Source organism: Bos indicus, chromosome 24, assembly GCF_029378745.1.
Source record: "Bos indicus isolate NIAB-ARS_2022 breed Sahiwal x Tharparkar chromosome 24, NIAB-ARS_B.indTharparkar_mat_pri_1.0, whole genome shotgun sequence".
Taxonomy (NCBI): Eukaryota; Metazoa; Chordata; class Mammalia; order Artiodactyla; family Bovidae; genus Bos; species Bos indicus.
Window position 1 is genome coordinate 57485014 of NC_091783.1, and position 22352 is coordinate 57507365.

The 22352-nt window shown below is 43.1% G+C and overlaps 1 long non-coding RNA gene across 2 annotated transcripts in view; it reads left to right on the forward strand.

The window, feature by feature from the left end:
- Window positions 1-22352, forward strand: part of LOC139179324 (uncharacterized) — a 65731-nt gene that overhangs the window by 35295 nt on the left and 8084 nt on the right. Inside the window, exons 3-4 of one of the 2 annotated variants that reach the window (XR_011563703.1) lie at window positions 5749-5843; window positions 17500-21876. This is a non-coding gene — a long non-coding RNA (uncharacterized lncRNA). Of the gene's footprint in view, window positions 1-5748; window positions 5844-17499; window positions 21877-22352 lie in introns of those variants that run through there. The other variant, XR_011563701.1, reaches the window with a different exon arrangement.

Sequence of the window (22352 nt, forward strand, 5' to 3'; positions counted from 1 at the left end):
TGTCTCCTCTCCCAGGCTCCCCATTCTTCTGGGTTGTATCTTTTCAAAAACCCCTCCACCATCATTTTAGTGAGATTTCAAGAGACACCAGAAGTAAAGTGCATATAAGTCCCCCCCTCCTTGTAGATGCCAGATGGAAACCAAGCTTCCCCTCTCCTCGTCCTCCCCTCAAAGCCAGCTAGCTCTGAAGTTCAGTGCCTTTAATTGCACAAACATTTATTGGGCAGATACTATGGGTCAGCCCTGGACTGGTCTCAGACTAGCACCATCCAAATGGATGGACTCTGAGCAAAGGTTCGCTGAGCTGCACTGCAGTGACGTGTGCGTCCTGAAGCAGTGACATGTGTGACATGGACGTGGGCTGGCTGCCCGGGGCCCTCTGGCCTCTGAGTCTGTGCTGACTCTTGCCCACTCTCAGTGGGCTTACGGTAAGTTCCCTGCATACAAACCTTCAAGTGGCAAACTTTCAAAGGTGCAAACATGCATCTGGTTCTAGCAAGGAGCCAGAACCTGTGCCAATCTTCGTCCGGCCTGAGTTCAGCTGCAGCTCGCCCTCCGCTGCTGTTGCTGAGGGCCCTTCAGCTCTGCCATCTCCCACCTTCTCTCCCTTCTCCAGTCAGCAACTCTTCCTGCCTACTCACGTGATGCCAGCCCCTGTATGCCAGCTGTCATAGTGAACTACTGTACTTGTAAAAGTACTGTAAGGTTAAAGATGTTTTCTTTGTTTTTCATGCATTATTTGTGTGAGAAGTATTAAAAACTTTGTGCAATACAGTACCATATAGCCAATTGTGTTTGTTGAGTATGTAGGCTAACTTTGTTGGACTTAAAAGAGTTACTGTGCTTTACTTTTCATGAGCAGCAACCTTTCTAAGTTTCCGGGCTCCTCAGGTTCAAACTGATTTGTCTTAAACCTTATTACCACTCTGCTCTGACTCAGCATTCAAATGAAAAAGAATAGGCTTTGAATTCTTGCCCTCTAAAAACACTTTGTACAAACAGCCCATGAAGGAAAAAGCAGAAGCAGCATAGGCTTCAGTTCAGTTCAGTTCAGTCGCTCAATCATGTCCGACTCTTTGCGACCCCATGAATTGCAGAACGCCAGGCCTCCCTGTCCATCACCAACTCCCGGAGTTCATTCAGACTCACGTCCATCGAGTCAGTGATGCCATCCGGCCATCTCATCCCCTGTCCTCCCCTTCTCCTCCTGCCCCCAGTCCCTCCCAGATTCTTTTCCAATGAGTCAACTCTTTGCATGAGGTGGCCAAAGTACTGGAGTTTCAGCTTTAGCATCAGTCCTTCCAAAGAACTCCCAGGGCTAATTTCCTTCAGAATGGACTGGTTGGATCTCTTTGCAGTCCAAGAGACTCTCAAGAGTCTTCTCCAACACCACAGTTCAAAAGCATCAATTCTTTGGCACTCAGCTTTCTTCACAATCCAACTCTCACATCCATACATGACCACTGGAAAAACCATAGCCTTGACTAGACTGACCTTTGTTGGCAAAGTAATGTCTCTGCTTTTCAATATGCTATCTAGGTTGGTCATAACCTTCTTTCCAAGGAGTTAAGTGTCTTAATTTCATGGCTGAAATCACCATCTGCAGTGATTTTGGAGCCCCCAAAAAGAAAGTCTGACACTGTTTCCACTGTTTCCCCATCTATTTCCCATGAAGTGATGGGACCAGATGCCATGATCTTTGTTTTCTGAATGTTGAGCTTTAAGCCAACTTTTTCACTCTCCTCTTTCACCTTCATCAAGAGGCTTTTTAGTTCCTCTTCATTTTCTGCCATAAGGGTGGTGTCATCTGCATATATGAGGTTATTGATATTTCTCCCCGCAATCTTGATTCCAGCTTGTGCTTCTTCCAGCCCAGCGTTTCTCATGATGTACTCTGCATAGAAGTTAAATAAGCAGGGTGACAATATACAGCCTTGACGTACTCCTTTTCATACCAGTCTATTGTGCCACTCTCATTAGTTACTCCAATTCCTTCTCATTTCTAACCTTACAGGATTGAACTGCTTTGTTCTTTGCCAAGGTCACTCTGCTGCTGCTGCTGCTAAGTCACTTCAGTCGTGTCCGACTCTGTGTGACCCCATAGACGGCAGCCTACCAGGCTCCCCCGTCCCTGGGATTCTCCAGGCAAGAACACTGGAGTGGGTTGCCATTTCCTTCTCCAATGCATGAGAGTGAAAAGTGAAAGTGAAGTCGCTCAGTCGTGTCCGACTCCTAGTGACCCCATGGACTGCAGCCTACCAGGCTCCTCCATCCATGGGATTTTCCAGGCTAAAGTACTGGAGTGGGGTGCCATTTCCTTCTCCAGCCAAGGTCACTCACACAGTACTAAAGATTAATTGTATGTCATTAATATAAGCCCTGATGACTCATTTTTTAAATGACATATTCATTGTGACCTAAAACCTTAATAAGCCTAAACCCAGAGATATTGCTGCATATCTCAGGCCACTCTAAAAAGAGATGCTTTTTTTTAAAATTTGAGGTGTATTTTTATATATTTCCCCATATGCCAGGTACTGTTCTAAGCACTTTACAAATATTGTATTACCTTATTCAATCCTTATAACAACGATATTACAGAGGTGCCCTCAGTACCCTCTTTTTACAGCTGAAGAAACAAGCCCAGAAAGGTTAAGTAACTTGCTTAAGGTCACACAGCTAGGAAGAGAAAGAGAGGAGATTCAAAGCTTCGCAGTCAAACCACAGAGTCCATAAGGGTACAGACTGTGATGCGCAGTGTTCTAAGCCAGTGCAAATGGAATGTGCTGACATCTTTAGTCATCACCATTCCAGACGGCTGCTGCTAGCATGAAGGGGTCAGAGGCCAGGGATGCTGTTAGATATCCCGTATTGCACAGGACAGCCTGCAACAAAGACACATCCAGGCCAAATGTCAGCAGTATTGGGGATGGGAAGCCTGCTGGTGTGCTCTTCATGGATGCTCTTCACCCAGTTTTGTAACTTCTTCCCCCAGGCATATGATAGAATCTGCATTTCTTTATTGTTTTCTAATTGTATTGAAGTATAGTTGATTTACAGTGTTGTGTTCATTTCTGCTGTACAGCCACGTGACTCAGTTATATGTATATACATATTCGTTTTCATATTCTTTTCCATTATGCTTATATTTTCCATTGTTTTTTAAAGGATGTTGGCTACAGTTGCCTGTGCTATACAGTAGGATCTTGCAATTTATAGAATTTGCATTTCTTTTTTAAAACATAAAGTAGCTTTTTAAAAAAAATTTTTAGCTTTTCTTCATTTAGTTTTCATTGCTAATTTCTTGTCAGGACTTTATACCAGTAGTGTCTTTTTTTAAAATTTAATTTTGTTTTTATTTGGAGGATAATTATTTTACAATATTGTGATGGTTTCTGCCATACATCAACATGAATCAGCCATGAGTGCACGCTAAGTTGCTTCAATCATGCCAACTCTGCGACCCCATGGACTGTAGCCCACCAGGCTCCTTTGTCCATGGGATTCTCCAGGCAAGAATACTGAAGTGGGTTGCTATGTTCTCCTCCAAAGGATCTTCCCAATCCAAGGATCAAACCCAGGTCTCCTGTGGCTCCTGCACTGCAGGTGGATTCTTTATTGCTGAGTCACAGGGGAAGCCTGGAATCATCCATAGATATACCTATGTCCCCCCCTTCTTAAACTTCCCCCCAGCTCCCTCCTCATCCCACCCCTCTAGGTTGTCACAGAGCACCTGCTTCGGGTTCCCTGCATCACAGCAAATTCCCACTGCCTATGCATTTTACATATGGTCATGTGTATGTTTCAATACTACTCTCTCAAGTCATCCCACCTTCTCTCTCCCCAGCTGTGACCCTGAGTCTGTTCTTTACATCTGCATCTCCTTTAGAATTTGCATTTCTTTAAGTTAAGTGGCCACATAACTGGCTCTGGCCAATGTGATGCCTCTGGAAGGAATACGGGTCGCTTCAAGGCAAAAGGTACAAAGCTGGGGCATAATGCCGTGTTTTCTTTTTCCTACACTGGCCATCTAGGGAATCTCGGAAACACAAAGATGGAGCTGCCCTTGGCCTGTGTCGTCTTTTTTTTAGCATGAGGATAAAGCAGAATAGAGCGCTTCAGTTGACCCATGACAGATAAACGGTCTGAATCACCAATAATACGGGGAATTTTAAGTCCCTGCGATTTGGTGTTTACACAGCATAACTAGGTTACCCCGACTGATGTGTTGCCAACCTAGTATAGATACAGTTCTTTCTTAGTATCCGCAGGAGTTTGGCTCCAGGACCTCTGGAGACACCAAACTCCAAGGATGCTCAAGTTCCTTACGTAAAATAACCTGCACAGTTGGCCCTCCTTACCCGTGGGTTTGAATCCAAGGGTGTGGTCTGTGGATACAAAGAGGCAGGACTGGCTGGCCATATCTCCCAGAAAGGAATGGCAACCCACTCCAGTATTCTTGCTTGGAGAATCTCTTGGACAGAGGATCCTTTCCATAGGTCACACAGAGCTGGACACGACTAAGAGACTGAGCGTGTAGGCACACACGTGTTGTGTAACCTGACTCAACTGCCTCTACTCAGTTTCCACGTTTCTCCCCAGATGAGTTGTCTCCTAATCTTGTGTCCTGAGGCTCGGTCACTCTTCCTATATTAAGAATTTTGCTTTGTGACTGGGCTGAACATATTTGGATTCCATGACGATGGTCCTGTTTCCCTTTTTATGTCATTGCAAACCTCTGACATAAGTTGTATAATATGTGTTGCCATAACAACCGTGCAACTCAGATGTTTCCAGTTAACAAACACATTCGCTATTCTCATTATACCTCAACCAGCTCTGGTGAGGTCAGAGTTATTAACATTATAGCACCTAGGATTACGTGAACTTTGTGTGGGCAGCCTCTAGTCGTGGTATGCAGCTTTATTCATGCGTCTCAATGCTTAAGAAATCTGTGTGTTCTGGCTTTGCAATTGTAGACCTTAATTCATAATCAAGTTAATCTACACAGAGATGAACTGGAGTTTCATTGAGTTTAGGTTGGTATGGAATAATTTGGTGGCAGCCTCACAACAGGTTAATAAATAGCCCATACAATAATTAACAAGCATTGTTCCTGTAAATGAAAACTCTGGGTATTCAGTGGACAATATGTCTAGATTATAGAGCTGGAACAAAGCACATAAGTATGTGCTGTGAAATCTGATAGTGAAGAAGCCATAGACATTACCACCACTTCTCCCCAGAAGAGAGCTGACTGGAACATTTCTTTAAGGTCCTTAAAATGCCAGTCTTGGGGCTTCTCAGTGGTCCAGTGAGTCTGTGCTTCCATCACAAGGGGAACAGGTTCCATCCCTGGTCGGGGAACTCAGATTCCATATGGTGCTCCTGCACAGCAAAAAAAAAAGAAAAAGAAAAAAACAAAACCCATACCACCATTCAGCTCCTTTTCTCTTCCCCATACCTCCATAATTTTGTCATGCTGGTCTCCAATTTGAAATGTCTTTCTGTCTCCTTTGCTCTCACCCAAATCCAACGGATTTCTTCCCAATGTTAAATTCAAGTTTCTCTTCTTCTCTGAAGTCTTCCAAGCTAATACTACTGTCTCTCCTCTCCTACCATTTATAATTGGGGCCACACCTTTAGTACTGGATTGTAAGTCCCTCAATGGCAAAGATGCTGAACAGATCTTTACTTTCCATGCAGCAAAATAACTTATATCCATTTATTTATTCATTCACTCCACAGATTGAGCATCTTATATCTTGAGTTAATCCAGAATTACAAATCCACTGACCTGGAGGAGCTTAGGCTTGGATCGAGGCTGATGGATACTGACATAGGTAAGTACATTACATGAAATGCATAGAGGCTGAGCTCTGTGGTCCATCTGAAACTTGCCTGTGCTCCAAGAACGATTCAGCTGGATCAAAGTAGAAATAATGTACAAAGCATGGGACATACACAAAAGTCTGCTGGAGTGGTATCAACGTTACACAGTCAGAAAGCAAGATCTGATGGCTAGAGGCCATCATCAAAGTGATAGAAATGAAGAAACACACCAGGAAAGGCAGGTCAGGGTAAATGAGGAGCTAATCTGGGAAACTGTCTAAACCTATCTTATTGCTTTGACTACATAACAAATTATTCCAAAATTTAGTGGCTTTAAACAAAAACAATTTAAATCTTGTTCATGAATCTACAGTTGGATGTGGCTCAGTGGGAAGAGCTTATCTCTGCTCTTTGGCCTCATCTGATGGGGCTCAAAGTCTAGGAACTGGAATCATCTGAAGGCCATTCACATGTCTACTGGTTGATGCTGCTGCTGCTGCTAAGTTGCTTCAGTCGTGTCCAACTCTATGCGACCCCATAGACGGCAGCCCAGCAGGCTCCCCCGTCCCATGGATTCTCCAGGCAAGAACACTGGAGAGGGTTGCCATTTCCTTCTCCAATGCATGAAAGTGAAAAGTGAAAGTGAAGTCACTCAGTCATGTCCGACTCTTAATGACCCCCATGGACTGCAGCCTACCAGGCTCCTCTGTCCATAGGATTTTCCAGGCAAGAGTACTGGAGTGGGATGCCATTGCCTTCTCCACTGGTTGATGCTTGGAGGACTCAAACAACTGAAGGCTGAAACAGCTGGGCTCCCTGGGGTGCCTCTTCATCTCCATGTGATCTTTCCACGTGGCCTCCCCAGCAGGATGACCCATAGGTGCCCAGCAAACTCCCACACACTTGGTGACTTAAACAGCACGTTTTTCTCACACTTTCTATGAGTCTGCACGGCTTAACTTGGTTCTCTGCTCAGGGTCTCCCAAGGCTGCAGTTAAAATGTTGGCTGGGCTGCACTCCCATCTGGAGACTCAACTGGGGGAAAACATGCTTATAAGCTCATTCGGGAAATTTCCCTGGTGGTCCATAGCTAAGACTCCACACTCCTAATGTAGGGGCCAGAGTTCAATCCCTGGTTAGGGAACTAAATCCCACCAGCCACAACCAAGTGTTCACCTGCCACAGTGAAAAATCCCACAGACCGCAGCAAAGATTGAAGGCTCCCAGTGGCGCAACTAAGACCCAGTGCAGCCAAATAAATAATAAATATAATAAATATATATATTAAAGAAAAGCTCATTCAGATATTTGGCGGAATTCATTTCCTTGAGCTATAAGACTTAGAAGCCTGGCCTCTGCTGCTTGTCAGCTGGAGGGAATCCTGAGTTTCCATCTAGATTCAGGGGGAAAGAACATAGATCTCACATTTGAATAGAAGGAATATGTGTTAATTTTGAAAAAAGCACATGGGAATGGGTATCTGTTGGCGTGAGCATCTTTAGAACTTAGAATCTGCCACTGTTTGCTCTCTGGCCACAATTCACAGACCTTCCATTTACAAAATATACTTATTTCTTCTCTCCTGGTCTTTGACATTCTTACCAAGCTATGGCACAAGAAAGCCCTGTCACATGTTAAGAGTCAAGTAGAAAAAATTTATAAGCATTGTCTGGGTGAAAACCTTTCAAATCAGATCAGATCAGTCGCTTAGTCGTGTCTGACACTTTGCAATCCCATGAATCGCAGCACGCCAGGCTTCCCTGTCCATCACCAACTCCCGGACTTCACCCAGACTCCTGTTCATCGAGTCAGTGATGCCATCCAGCCATCTCATCCTCTGTCCTCCCCTTCTCCTCCTGCCCCCAATCCCTCCCAGCATCAGTCTTTTCCAGTGAGTCAACTCTTTGCATGAGGTGGCCAAAGTACTGGAGTTTCACCTTTAGCATCATTCCTTCCAAAGAAATCCCAGGGCTGATCTCCTTCAGAATGGACTGGTTGGATCTCCTTGCAGTCCAAGGGACTCTCAAGAGTCTTCTCCAACACCACAGTTCAAAAGCATCAATTCTTTGGCACTTAGCCTTCTTCACAGTCCAACTCTCACATCCATCCATACATGACCACAGGAAAAACCATAGCCTTGACTAGACGAACCTTTGTTGGCAAAGTAATGTCTCTGCTTTTGAATATGCTATCTAGGTTGGTCATAACTTTCCTTCCAAGGAGTAAGCGTCTTTTAATTTCATGGCTGCAGTCACCATCTGCAGTGATTTTGGAGCCCAGAAAAAGAAAGTCTGACACTGTTTCCACTGTTTCCCCATCTATTTCCCATGAAGTGGTGGGACCGGATGCCATGATCTTCATTTTCTGAATGTTGAGCTTTAAGCCAACTTTTTCACTCTCCACTTTCACTTTCATCAAGAGGCTTTTGAGTTCCTCTTCACTTTCTGCCATAAGGGTGGTGTCATCTGCATATCTGAGGTTACTGATATTTCTCCCCACAATCTTGATTCCAGCTTGTGTTTCTTCCAGTCCAGCGTTTCTCATGATGTACTCTGCATAGAAGTTAAATAAACAGGGTGACAATATACAGCCTTGACGAACTCCTTTTCCTATTTGGAACCAGTCTGTTGTTCCATGTCCAGTTCTAACTGTTGCTTCCTGACCTTCGTACAAATTTCTCAAGAGGCAGATCAGGTGGTCTGGTATTCCCATCTTTTGAAGAATTTTCCACAGTTTATTGTGATCCACACAGTCAAAGGCTTTGGCATAGTCAATAAAGCAGAAATAGATGTTTTTCTGGAACTCTCTTGCTTTTTCCATGATCCAGCAGATGTTGGCAATTTGATCTCTGGTTCCTCTGCCTTTTCTAAAACCAGCTTGAACATCAGGAAGTTCACGGTTCACATATTGCTGAAGCCTGGCTTGGAGAATCTTGAGCATTACTTTACTAGTGTGTGAGATGAGTGCAATTGTGCAGTAGTTTGAGTATTCTTTGGCATTGCCTTTCTTTGGGATTGGAATGAAAACTGACCTTTTCCAGTCCTGTGGCCACTGCTGAGTTTTCCAAATTTGCTGGCATATTGAGTGCAGCACTTTCACGGCATCATCTTTCAGGATTTGGAATAGTTCAACTGGAATTCCATCACCTCCACTAGCTTTGTTCGCAGTGATGCTTTCTAAGGCCCACTTGACTTCACATTCCAGGATGTCTGGCTCTAGGTCAGTGATCACACCATTGTGATTATCTGGGTCGTGAAGATCTTTTTTGTACAGTTCTTCTGTGTATTCTTGCCATCTCTTCTCAATATCTTCTGCTTCTGTTAGGTCCATACCATTTCTGTCCTTTATCGAGCTCATCTTTGCCTGAAATGTTCCTTTGGTATCTCTTATTTTCTTGAAGAGATCCCTAGTCTTTCCCATTCTGTTACCTGAGCTGAATTTTGAAATGGAAATGGGTTAGTGTTATGTAGGACCTTGTTAAATGAATGATCAGAGATAGGAATACCAAACCACCCTTGCTGTCTCCTGGGAAACCTCTAGGCAGGTCAAGGAGCAACAGTTAGAACCAGACATGGAACAATGGACTGGTTCAAAATTGGGAAAGGAGGATATAATACAAGACTGTATATTGTCACCCTGCTTATTTAACTTATATGCAGAGTATGTCATGTGAAATGCTAGGCTGGATGAATCACAAGCTGGAGTCAAGATGCTCCCCACAAGCTGCTGGGAGAAATATCAACAGCCTCAGATGTGCAGATGATACGTCTCAAATGGCAGAAAGTGAAGAGGAACTAAAGAGCCTCTTGGAGAGGGTAAAAGAGGAGAGTGAAAAAGCTGGCTTAAAACTTGGCATTCAAAAAAGTCAGATCATGGCGTCCAGTCCCATCACTTCATGGTAAATAGACGGGGAAACAATGGAAACAGTGACAGACTTTATTTTCTTGGGCTCCAAAATTACTGAGCATGGTGACTGCAGCTATGGAGTGAAAAGATGCTTGTTTCTTGGAAGGAGAGCTATGACAAACCTAGGCCACATATTAAAAAGCAGAGACATCACTTTGCAAACAAAGGTCCATATAGTCAAAGCTATGGTTTTCCCAGTAGTCATGCACAGATGAGAGAGTTGGACCATAAAGAAGGCTGAGGGCCAAAGAATTGATGCTTTTGAATTGTGGTGCTGTAGAAGACTCTTGAGAGTCCCTTGGACAGCAAGGAGATCAAACCAGTCAATCCTAAAGGAAATCAACCCTGAATATTCAGTGCAAGTGCTGATGCTGAAGCTGCAATACTTTGACCACCTGATAAAAAGAGCTGACTTATTAGAAAAGACCCTGATACTGGGAAAGACTGAAGGCAAAAGGAGAAAGGGGTGGCAGAGGATGAGGTGGTTAGATAGCATCACCGACTCAAAGGACATGAGTTTGAGCAAACTCTGGGAGATAGTTAAAGGCAGGGACACCTGGCATGCTGCAGTCTATGGGGTCGCAAAGTATATGACACAACTCAAAGACTGAACACCAGCAACATTGTGGAGCGCGACCCTGCTTTCTGCTTTAGCTGTGTCTGTTTCATCTGCCCGACAAAACTATAAAGAGCATGGAGACATTGTCTTCTGTGTCTTCCGTGTCTATATTCCCTCAATAATTCAGGTCTCAATGGAGGGACTGGGCTCGTTCCTACTAAATATACAGATTTCTCAATTCTCCTGGGGCCCTTGTGTGTAAATTACTGCCAAATCTTGGAAAAGTCTAATCTGAAAAGATGTTTACCTATCAGCTCTCAGAAAGAACTGTGGATTAGGAGCTAACAGACAAGCTATGTGGCAATGGGCAAGTGACTTCATCTAAATCTTGGTTTCATCATGTACAGAATGATGGGATTGATGTTCTAAGTCCATACTAGAGGCTAATAATCCATATAATAAGTGGAAACAGTTATAAAGTTCTTGAACCTAGTTTTCCCTTCTGATCGGTCTTCCATCTTTATCTGCAATGAAGGAAGTGGGTCCCTGACCACAGCCTCTGTCTTTAGGAATGGAGCAAGTATAAACTCCTGAAAAACAAATAAAACAGCCTCTTACATCAAGAAACATTGTGTGATTTTGAGGAGGTGGCTAAAGGTCCAATGAAATGTCTTCCTTTTAGGAATCTATCTCGACAAGGAGTAACAGGAGAAAAGGACAGAGAAACACCCTAAACCTTTGGCTACGCTCACCTACACATAGACATCCCTGTGGAAGGTTTAATCTCGAAAACTGTATCAAGGCTCTCCCCCTCTCTCTTCACCCACACAGGAAGTAGTTTGTGGTTGGATGAGTTGAGCTGGTGAGGTGGCTTCATGAGCAGGTCCATTTCCTCATTCTATAGAATCATCTTTAAAGGGATGTTTTGATGCTGCTGCTGCTGCTGCTGCTAAGTCGCTTCAGTCGTGTCCGACTCTGTGCGACCCCATAGACGGCAGCCCACCAGGCTCCCCCGTCCCTGGAATTCTCCAGGCAAGAACACTGGAGTGGGTTGCCATTTCCTTCTCCAATGTGTGAAAGTGAAAAGCGAAAGGAAAGTCGCTCAGTCGTGTCCGACTCCTAGCGACCCCATGGACTGCAGCCCACCAGGCTCCTCCATTCAATGGGATTTTCCAGGCAAGAGTACTGGAGTGGCTTGCCATTGCCTTCTCCGTTTGATGCTGAGATACTGAAAAAAGATTTTTTAAAAATCAAAGCTAACCCTGAGCAGAACTTTGAGAAAAGTTTTTTTTTTTTTTTTCCTCCAATGCATTTGACCTTTCCATTTGGGTTATTTTTTCCAAACTTACCTTGCCCCAGAAACATTACAAAATAGCATCCTAAATTTAACCACAGTTCTCTTCCCTTTTCTTCTTAAGTAAATACAAAATGTAGTAAGGACAGAAATCGAAGTCTATTTACAGAAATGTGTGAATGACTGATAATTGCTCAAAGCTAGACTCTCAAACTTGACAGTGTCTGGGAATCACCGAGGAAGGTTGGTAAAACCCTGAGTCCCCACAATGAAAATAAATGCATAAAGAGTGCTGTCAGCAGCCTCCCAGTGGGCTTTTTCTTGTCTCCACGTCTCAAGTTTGCCTGTGAGAACAGCACACAAAGAGTAGGACTAATTGATGAGGATCTTTCCTGCTTTAACATCTATGATTCTTTTAATTATCTCTGCCCACAATTCCCAAACGTTCATAGCCTCCCTGCAAGATTGGCTTTTTCTCTTGAAACCTACCCAGGCAAGGCACATATGTGTTCTAATTTCATAAGCTCTGTTCCCTTTGGAAATGCTTTTGATTAAACCCAATTCCCAGCTCAAATTAAAATTTAACATTGGGGGTTAAAATACAAACTAAGGAGAATCCCCAATTTGCTACTTTTCCTTCCCTCTTGGAGTCCTTAGCAGCATTGTAGCTTTGCTAACAGCACCCTTACCTGACTCACTTTGCATCTGGGATCAAGTAGCTGAAAATGCCTTCCATCACCCCTCTGGCCAACAGCTTCTGTGCCTTTCTCTGTAGACCTGTGCTCCTGCTCATTGGCAGTTTGGAATTTAGTGTTTCTGATGCTTTCTCATAGCCCTGTGGTAACTCACTCACTCACTCATTCATTCACTGCACCAACAGTTCAAAGAAAGATGGAGGGAAGGATAGAACAAAAGATACTTCCTTGTTATTCAGGAGTTTGTACTTTCTCCATCCCTAAGGATGGAGGCTGTGATCAGGACCCTCTCTCTTCATCATGGGTAAAGCTGGGGGACCCAAGAGAAGGCAAGACTAGGTCCAAGGATTTTATAACTGCTTCCATTTATTTTATTGGTCATTAACACCAAAATGGACTTAGAGCATCAGCCCCCTCACTCTGCAGATGATGAAACTGAGACTCACAGAGATGAAGTCACTTGCCCAGGATCACATAACATGTTATTTTGTCTTCAAATGCACAAATTTTTCCGCTTCAGCCACAAGCAAACTGAGAGAAGCCAATACTTAGCTTATATTTTCCGGTCTTTGTCATTAAAATCTTCCTGGTTATTAAAATGGAAAAATAGTTCTCTTTATTAAAAATTTCTCTCTCTTTTTTTTTTTTTTTTGAGTAGGCAAGCAAGGAAAAAAAGTGCTAATCATCGCCAGGGCTTCCCAGGTGGCTCAGTGGTAAAGAACCCGCCTGCCAATGCAGGAGATGCAGGAGAGGCGGATTTGATCCCTGAATTGGGAAGATTCCCCTGGAGGAGGAAATGCAACCCACTTCAGTATTCTTGCCTGGAAAATCCCATGGACAAAGGAGCCTGGTGGGTTACAGTCCATAGGATCACAAAGAGTCGGACACGACTGAGCAACTGAGCACAAGGAATAACATTAAAGTAGAAATGGCTTAAGCATACTTTAAAAAAATCTCCGCAAGAAGATGGTCAATAAATGAATCCCTTAAGCATTATCTCAAAACACAAGAGCCGGCAGCAGATTCAATACCTGATATAAGGTCCCAACTAGTTCAAAATCCATACATGATGAGATAGAAAAAGGCAGCACGGCTGCTGACAGTAAGGAGCCTGGGAGAGCAACGTCGAGCACATAGACGTCTACAACCTGGTTATTCAGGATGGCCACGGACCAGCATTGGCACCGCCAGGAGCGAGCTCGTTACAAACGCAGATCTCAGGCCCCTGCTAGACTGACTGCCTCAAATCTTCAGTTTCGAAAGACCCCAAGGGAATTGCCGCAGGTAAAGTTTGAGAAGCATTGTTCTTCAGTGCTGTTTGTCCATTAACGAACAGAGCGGCGCGTGGCAGTAAGAGTTGTACAGCAGATGGGAAGCCTGGCAACCCAGAGCTCTACTGTTCCTTGCAGGACTCTTACAAGGCTAACAAAACTTTTTTGAGGTTCAGCTTCCTCAAGTATAAACTGAGGTTTCGCTTGAAAAGGCTGTTGTAGTGAGCTTCTGGCAGAAAGCTTTTTTCAGTCCAGATTGCGTAGGATGGTTTGTGTGATGAGAGTTGAGTGACATGCGTATCCCACGTTTGGTGTGCGTGATGAATGCTATTAATAAAGATGTGAATCACAAATTTTACTCCCATTTACTTCCCATCGCAGGGAAGAAACAGTCGGCATTGCACAATTCACTGAATTGGGCAGCTGAAGTCTGATTTTCCTTCTGGAAAAAACCCCAAGAGTCAGGCCAGTGTTGGCGTCAGCAGGAATCCGGATTGAGATTTCCAAAGCAAAAGTGTCGCTGCTAAAAGTCCACATGTGCTTTTTTCTGTTTCCTCATTACATTGCTTTAGTGCTTCCCTGTCTGAAGCTTCTTTAATCTGCAGGCTTTCAGCTCCACCCTTAAAGTTTTGACTTGCATTATTGATCCCAAAGTAAACACTGACTAACGTGGTGGCAAAGTCAACATATTCTTTGAAAGGCAATTAATCTGGGTGTCGAATGAAGTCAGATGTCAGCGACCTAGATGTTAGGATTACGCATTCTATTATACAGTAGGGCTTTGAAGAATATCTTTCTCCAGGTAGTAACTACATCAGACCAGTTACTCTGGGTGAGGAATGGAATCTATGTTTGGCAAGGACTGAGGAATAATTCGACTTCATGAATCAATAACTATTCTCAAAGCCTCTATTGACCTCTGATCAGCAAGGAGAGGTTGTGGTAACTATGCCGCTGGTAAAAAGTAAGCCTGTTGGTTAAACATTTGCTGGAAGCCCTGGCCTCTGATAAAAGCGCCCTCATTTGGCCACGTGTCCTTGCTGTTGTTCTGGGACTTCGGGAGACTTCATTGTGTGACTCAATACATCCTGGCTGCCGGAGGAAGAGGGTGATCTGGGCCGGAAGTGTTGGGCAGAGAGAATTCTGTCTTCAGTTTCTCTTTTCCAGCACTGGGCCCCAGGTAATGGGATCTGTGTTGGGAGATTTTTAAATAATGACAGTCACATTCCTTAACCTTCCCCAAGAGCCTCAGAAAAATATTCTTCTCAAGCTTGCTCCCACCTCCACACAAAGGATGCCAGACTTATTCCTTATGTGTGGGTGCTCAGTCAGTCAGTAGTGTCTGACTCTGTGACCCCGTGGATTGTAGCCTGCCAGACTCCTCAGTCCCTGGGATTTTCCCAGCAAAAATACTGGAGTGGGTTGCTATTCCCTCCTCCAGGGGATCTTTCCGACTCGTGGATTGAACTTGAATCTCTTGTTTCCTGTATTAGCAGGCAGGTTCTTTACCACTGTGCCATCTGGTAGCTACTTAATAAATATTTTTTAAATTTTGATTAAATTTTTATTTTTAAAAACTTTTATTTTTTAAGCAGTTGTATGTTCACAGAAAAACTGAGAGGAAGGTACAATATCTGCCTCCCTCCTACCCCGACACACACACACATGGAAAGCCTCCCCCATTACAGTCCCCCCAGCAGAGTGGTATGTTTGTTACACTCTCTGAACTTACATTGACACATCATTGGCATTTAAGTCCACAGTTTATATTAGATTCATTCTTGATGTTCTAGACTCTATGCATTTGAATAAATGTGCTTCCCCAGTGGCTCAGAGGTAAAGAATCTTCCTGCAATGCAGGAGACAGAAGAGACGCAGATTCAATCCTTGGGTCGGGAAGATCTCCTGGAGGAGGGCATGGCAAATCACTCCAGTATTCTTGTCTGAAGAATCCCATGGACAGAAGCCTGGCGGACAACAGTCCATGGGGTCACAAAGAGTCAGACGTGGCTGAATCGACTTTTCGAGCACGCATGCATGCATAATGTAATCAGAAGATTATCAGACAGGGCATTTTCACTGCTTTAAAAATATTCTGCTCTGACAATACATCCCTTCCCACCCTCCAACACCCCCTGTTTTTTCCTGTTTCCATGGTTTTGCCTTTCCCAGAATATCATATAGTTTGAATCATACTGTATGTATACTTTTCAGATTGGCTTCTTTCACTTAGTAATATGCCTTTAAGTTTCTTACATGTTTTTTCATGGCTTGATAGCCATTTAATTTTAGTGCTGAATAATATTCCATTGTCTGGGCATAGCACAGTTTATCCATTTACCCACTGAAAGACATCTTGGTTGTTTCCAAGTTTGGGTAAATGTAAATAAAGCTGCTGTAAATATCCATGTGCAAATAAATACTTTAAATAGAATACTTTAAAAAGAAATAAATTACTCTGTTGTGCTTCAACTATATATAATCATCTATTTGAGCACTTACCGTATTGAATTGCATTATTTATTTATATGTCTATTTCCCTTTCAGAGCTGCATCTTAAAAATAAAGTCTTGGTTTTATTCGTCAGTGTTTCTCCATCACTTGGTACCAAATCTATGGTCATAGGTTTTGCTCATAGGTCACAGGTTTCTAGTTTCTGGGTAAGTGGGGTTGTGGCTGGAAGCAGGATAAACCCTCTTACAGATACCTTAGTGATGTTAACAAGCTCTTCTTTAAAAATGTAAATACAATAAGACCTCAACTAAAAGAGTAAGTTTAAGGCTGCTGCTGCTGCTGCTAAGTTGCTTCAGTCGTGTCCGACTCTGTGTGACCCCATAGACGGCAGCCCAACAGGCTCCCCCCGTCCCTGGGATTCTCCAGGCAAGAACACTGGAGTGGGTTGCCATTTCCTTCTCCAATGTATGAAAGTGAAAAGTGAAAGTGAAGTCGCTCAGTCGTGTCCAACTCTTAGCGACCCCATGGACTGCAGCCTACCAGGCTCCTCCGTCCATGGGATTTTCCAGGCAAGAGTACTGGAGTGGGGTGCCAAGTTTAAGGATTTCCCCATAAAAAGAAAATTAGGAGATTAAGTACTCTGAGCTATCTGGTAAAAGAAGAATTGGATTCCAAAGTTTAAAGCAATTCTATGAAAGCCTTTATTAATATTTTCTGTGTTCACGGAAAGAAAATGAGCAGCCAAGAGCAACCTAAATAGGAAAATACCAGTGATGCATTCATTACACATCTTTAATTAGTACTAATGGGTGCTATGTAATTAATTCAATTCACCCTTCCTTCTTCAGTAGAAACATCTCTCTTCCCTGCGGGTTTCCAGGAGATGCTGTAAATTTGTCCTGGTTTGTTTCAAATAAGATGCTTTCACTTCCTGATGCTGGTTCTCTGACATGCAAATGTTTGTTTTCTTTCTGATTTTATGGATAGGGGCTGACCTCTTGGCTCTTTTACCGGAGAATAGCGCAGATGATTAGAATATTTGACCTAGCTCAGTAGACCTTTCTCAAACCCCTTCCCTCAGATCCAGGACTGTGTAGACCTACTGTTTATTCTTGCTAATTTCAACTTCAGAGGGACCTCCTTATCCAGATCTCAGCCTCTCCCTCCTAACAGACACCAGAGTGGACTCCAGCCCCTGCTGTGCTTTCCTTCAGCGTATTTAGCACCACAGTAATGTGTCTGTTAATTTCCTACCTTTAATTCCTGTTCTGAGGGTTGTAAACTATCTCGACCCTAATAATCTCTCTTTCATAACATTTCAAGTTGAGCCATTCACCATCATCCCTCATTCACTGAAACACATGTAATATAATGTGTCAGCTGATGAAATATCCAACTGCTCTTTTGATCATTGACTTCAGATAATATACAAGGTCATGAACAGTGTTTAGGATATGGAAGGTAAAGAAAACAGCTTACATGTTTCAGAATGCGGTGGTGGCCACTCTGCAGTACCTATTCCACCAAGATGGAAAAGAAGATGAAATTCCCTTTCTGCTCCAAGATGTATTCAGGAGGGCTGAGAAGAGAAAATAAACAGCTATGGAGGAAGACAGTAGCAGAACTCTGCATAAGGCAAAGTGCAGATCAAGGACAAAGTGGCTTTAATCAACCTCACATGAAACAAATAAATACAGCTATGTGTGTTTCTTAACAGTGTGACCTTTTCATTGCATATGGAGAAGGAAAGTCTGGAAATCTAACCTAAACAGAAATAATGAAAAAAACTGATCTGATAACACTTTTTTCCTGGGAAAAGTCATTTTCGACATTACATGCAAAGAGGAAAACTTAAACCCATTATGCCAGGGCCAGGACTGTTCTTGGCCGAATAGTGTGTCTGTGGAAGGGCTTCCCAGGGGGCACTAGTGTAAAGAACCCGGCTGCCAAGGCCGGAGAGTCAAGAGATTCAACCTGGGTTCAGTCCCTGCGTTGGGGAGATCCCCTGGAGGAAGGCATGGCGGCTCACTCTTTAGGATCCCAACGTTAGTTTTATTTAATTAACTCACTTATTAAACTAACAGTTCGTTTACAATATTGTGTTAGTTTCAGGTGTACAGCTTCAGATTATTTTCCACTATAGGTTATTGCAAGTTATGGAATATTGCTCCCTATGCTATACAGTAAATTCTTATCATTTATCTATTTTATATATAGTGGTATCTATTAACTCCATACTCCTAATTTATCTTTCCCACTCCCTTCTCCGTTTTAGTAATGGTAAGTTTGTTTCTACATCTGTGAGTTTGTTTCTATCTTTCACATAAGTTGATTTGTATTATTTTTTAGATACATATGAATGATATCGCATGATATTTGTCTTTTTCTGTCTGACTTACTTCACCTCGTATGATAATCTCTAGGACCGTCCATGTTGTTGCTAATCGCGTTATTTCATTCTTTTTTATGGCTGAGTAATAGGATCCCAACTTTACATGTGAAAAATCTCCTATTAGACTCCTGGGCTTTGACTTTTGTGGATCTTTATCCAAGAGGCCTTGACAGTGGAAGTTCAAGTTCAGAAAACACCCTCAATGAAAAAGCGTCCTCAGAGGTCTACTTATTTATCTGGGTTTCTGCTTTTGTTTGGATTTTAGCCTAATATTAATAGTTCTTTAATATTACGTGTGTGTGCTAAGTCACCTCAGTCATGTCTGACTCTTGGCGACCCCATGGACCAGAGCCTGCCAGGTTCCTCCATCCATGAGATTTTCCAGGCAAGAATACTGGAGTGGGTTGCCATTTTCCTCCTCCAGGGGATCTTCCTGACCCAGGGATCAAACCTGTGTCTCGTGTGTCTCTTATATTGCTGGCGAATTCTTTACCTGCTGAGCCATCAGGGAAGCCCAACTCTGGTTAAGCACATTCTAGAATCCAGTCAGGGCTGAAGATTCTAACCTTCATATCTCAGTCTCCTTTTCTGTCAAAGAGAGATAATAACAGCACCTCCTTTGTGGGTTAAATAAAGCACTTAGTCCGGAGTCTACCACTCTGGTAAGAGCTCAGTAAAATGCTAGTTGCAAAAATTTCCACTATCTTTTCTTTCTTGCTTTATCTCTCTCTACTTTTTGTTACTCTCATGAAAACAGTCCACTTCAAGAAAGCATAGGCTGAGAAAAAACAGGGTCCAGGGAGCATCTGGAGAGGTGGAGTCTGTCACTGTGATCCTTTTCTGCTTTCTGAAAACACACGTGACGCAGTGTTTGGATGAAAAGCAGGAAAGAGCTTTTCACCATGCCTGCGCTGTTACCCTTTTCATTCTCCAGGGTGTTACTTTAGCACTTAACTAGAGAAAATGTACACACATTTATAGAAAGAGCCCAGGGCTCCTTGCACCCCCATCAGGCTTCACCATTTGATTTACATTTAGTGAAATAAATTATAAACTTTTATGAAAGTCATCCGAGCAAAGTAATGGAGAGTTCTGAGGAACAGAAGGAAAGGAATCGATTTCTTAGGTGGGAAATACTTGCCTCCTGGGCCTGTGAGGAATAAGACACAAGGCATTCCAGGTGCAGCTGGAAATGCTGTGGATGTTTTGGGTACCAGCCTTCAGACAGGTCTTGTAAACGTCAAAATCTAGGTTACAGTTGATTTCCATTTGTGAGGACCTCATTCATCATCATTTCAAGTGTTGCCATTACTATGTATTACCAGCTCCCATGAGGCTTATACATCCTATTTCCCAGCTCATGGAAGTTGCAAAAATGAGTTTGGTCCTCAGGTATATATTGTAGGCCAGCTTTCTTATCTCATGTTCTAAAGCAAAAAGGAGAAATAATGTTACAAAATGAGTAACACATTATATTGAAGCTAGAGTGTGGTGGTTCTTTGAGCCGAAATAAGTGGCAACAAAGCCAAAAAAAAAAAAAATTAATGAAAACACGTTTTGTTCCTACTGGAATAATGGCCGTCTAAGCCCTGTCAGCCCGCAGTGGTAACTGCCAACTTGCTGTCAATCACAGCTGAGAGGAGGGGTAGCACCCCGGTGGTTATTTGCATAAGCTTTTAAAAAATGCTCATTTAAATGGAGGTATCATCGTATTCAAACTGAATGAGAATGAAATGTCCTTAAAATTAACTGACAGCAGTGCTTTGAACTGCACAATAGGCTAACCTGGGAGATTTTAAAATGTTCTGATGCCTGGGCCCTACCCTTGACCAAAACAAACCAGTATTCTGGAGACAGGGCCCTGGTGTTGGTATTTTTCAAGGCTCCGTGGGTTATTGTAACGGGCTGCTGAGGCCGAGAACAGCTGACCTGGCCTCTTGTTATTAAGGAGATTATAGTTCTGGATCACCATCACCAGACCATCAAGGAACCGAAAAAAAGTGAGACTCATATTCTGAGTGCTCAGTCGCTCAATCATGTCTGACTCTGCGACCCCATGGACTATAGCCCACCAGGCTTCTCTGTCCATGGGATTCTCCAGACAAGAATACTGGAGTGGGTTGCCATTTTATCCTGAGTACACAAACCCAATCTTGAAGAGCTGGTAACCTCTCGACATTAAGATGGGACTGTACGCATCGTGTTACCCAGCCTCCTGCATGGACTTTTGGAGGGCGGGTGCCGCCCTGGTGCTGGGGGATAAGCTCTGTGAGTTGTGGAGAAGGTGTGTGTCGCTGAATGTAGCCCCTCCTCTGTGTGACGTAGAGACAGAGACTTTCATGGTATAAACTGCAGAGAAGTGGTGTTGAGTCGGACATACCTAGGCTCTAATCCTGGCCGTGTGAACTTGAGCTAGCTCTTAATTTCTCAGAGCCTCCACATTTTTATCTGTAAAGTACTACATACCATATAGGATGGTTGCTGCTTCAGGGATTTTTTTTTTTTTTGAGATATTGCCAAGAAAATGCACTGGTCATAACAAACACCCTCTTCCAACAACACAAGAGAAGACTCTATACATGGACATCACCAGATGGTCAACACCGAAATCAGATTGATTATATGCTTTGCAGCCAAAGATGGAGAAGCTCTATACAGTCAGCAAAAACAAGACCAGGAGCTGACTGTGGCTCAGACTATGAACTCCTTATTGCCAAATTCAGACTGAAATTGAAGAAAGTAGGGAAAACCACTAGACCATTCAGATATGACCTAAATCAAATCCCTTATGATTATACAGTGGAAGTGAGAAATAGATTTAAGGGCCTAGATCTGATAGATAGAGTGCCTGATGAACTATGGAATGAGGTTTGTGACACTGTACAGGAGACAGGGATCAAGACCATCCCCATGGAAAAGAAATGCAAAAAAGCAAAATGGCTGTCTGGGGAGGCCTTACAAATAGCTGTGCAAAGAAGAGAAGCAAAAAGCAAAGGAGAAAAGGAAAGATATAAACATCTGAATGCAGAGTTCCAAAGAATAGCAAGAAGACATAAGAAAGCCTTCTTCAGCGATCAATGCAAAGAAATAAGGAAAACAACAGAATGGGAAAGACTAGGGATCTCTTCAAGAAAATCAGAGATACCAAAGGAACATTTCAGGCAAAGATGAGCTCGATAAAAGACAGAAATGGTATGGATCTAACAGAAGCAGAAGATATTGAGAAGAGATGGCAAGAATACACAGAAGAACTGTACAAAAAAGATCTTCACGACCCAGATAATCATGATGGTGTGATCACTGACCTAGAGCCAGACATCCTGGAATGTGAAGTCAAGTGGGCCTTAGAGAGCATCACTATGAACAAAGCTAGTAGAAGTGATGGAATTCCAGTTGAACTATTCCAAATCCTGAAAGATGATGCTGTGAAAGTGCTGCACTCAATATGCCAGCAAATTTGGAAAACTCAGCAGTGGCCACAGGACTGGAAAAGGTCAGTTTTCATTCCAATCCCAAAGAAAGGCAATGCCAAAGAATGCTCAAACTACTGCACAATTGCACTCATCTCACACACTAGTAAAGTAATGCTCAAAATTCTCCAAGCCAGGCTTCAGCAATATGTGAACCGTGAACTTCCTGATGTTCAAGCTGGTTTTAGAAAAGGCAGAGGAACCAGAGATCAAATGGCTAACATCTGCTGGATCATGGAAAAAGCAAGAGCATTCCAGAAAAGCATCTATTTCTGCTTTATTGACTATGCCAAAGCCTTTGACTGTGTGGATCACAAGAAACTGTGGAAAATTCTGAAAGAGATGGGAATACCAGACCACCTGATCTGCCTCTTGAGAAATTTGTACGAAGGTCAGGAAGCAACAGTTAGAACTGGACATGGAACAACAGACTGGTTCCAAATAGGAAAAGGAGTCCGTCAAGGCTGTATATTGTCACC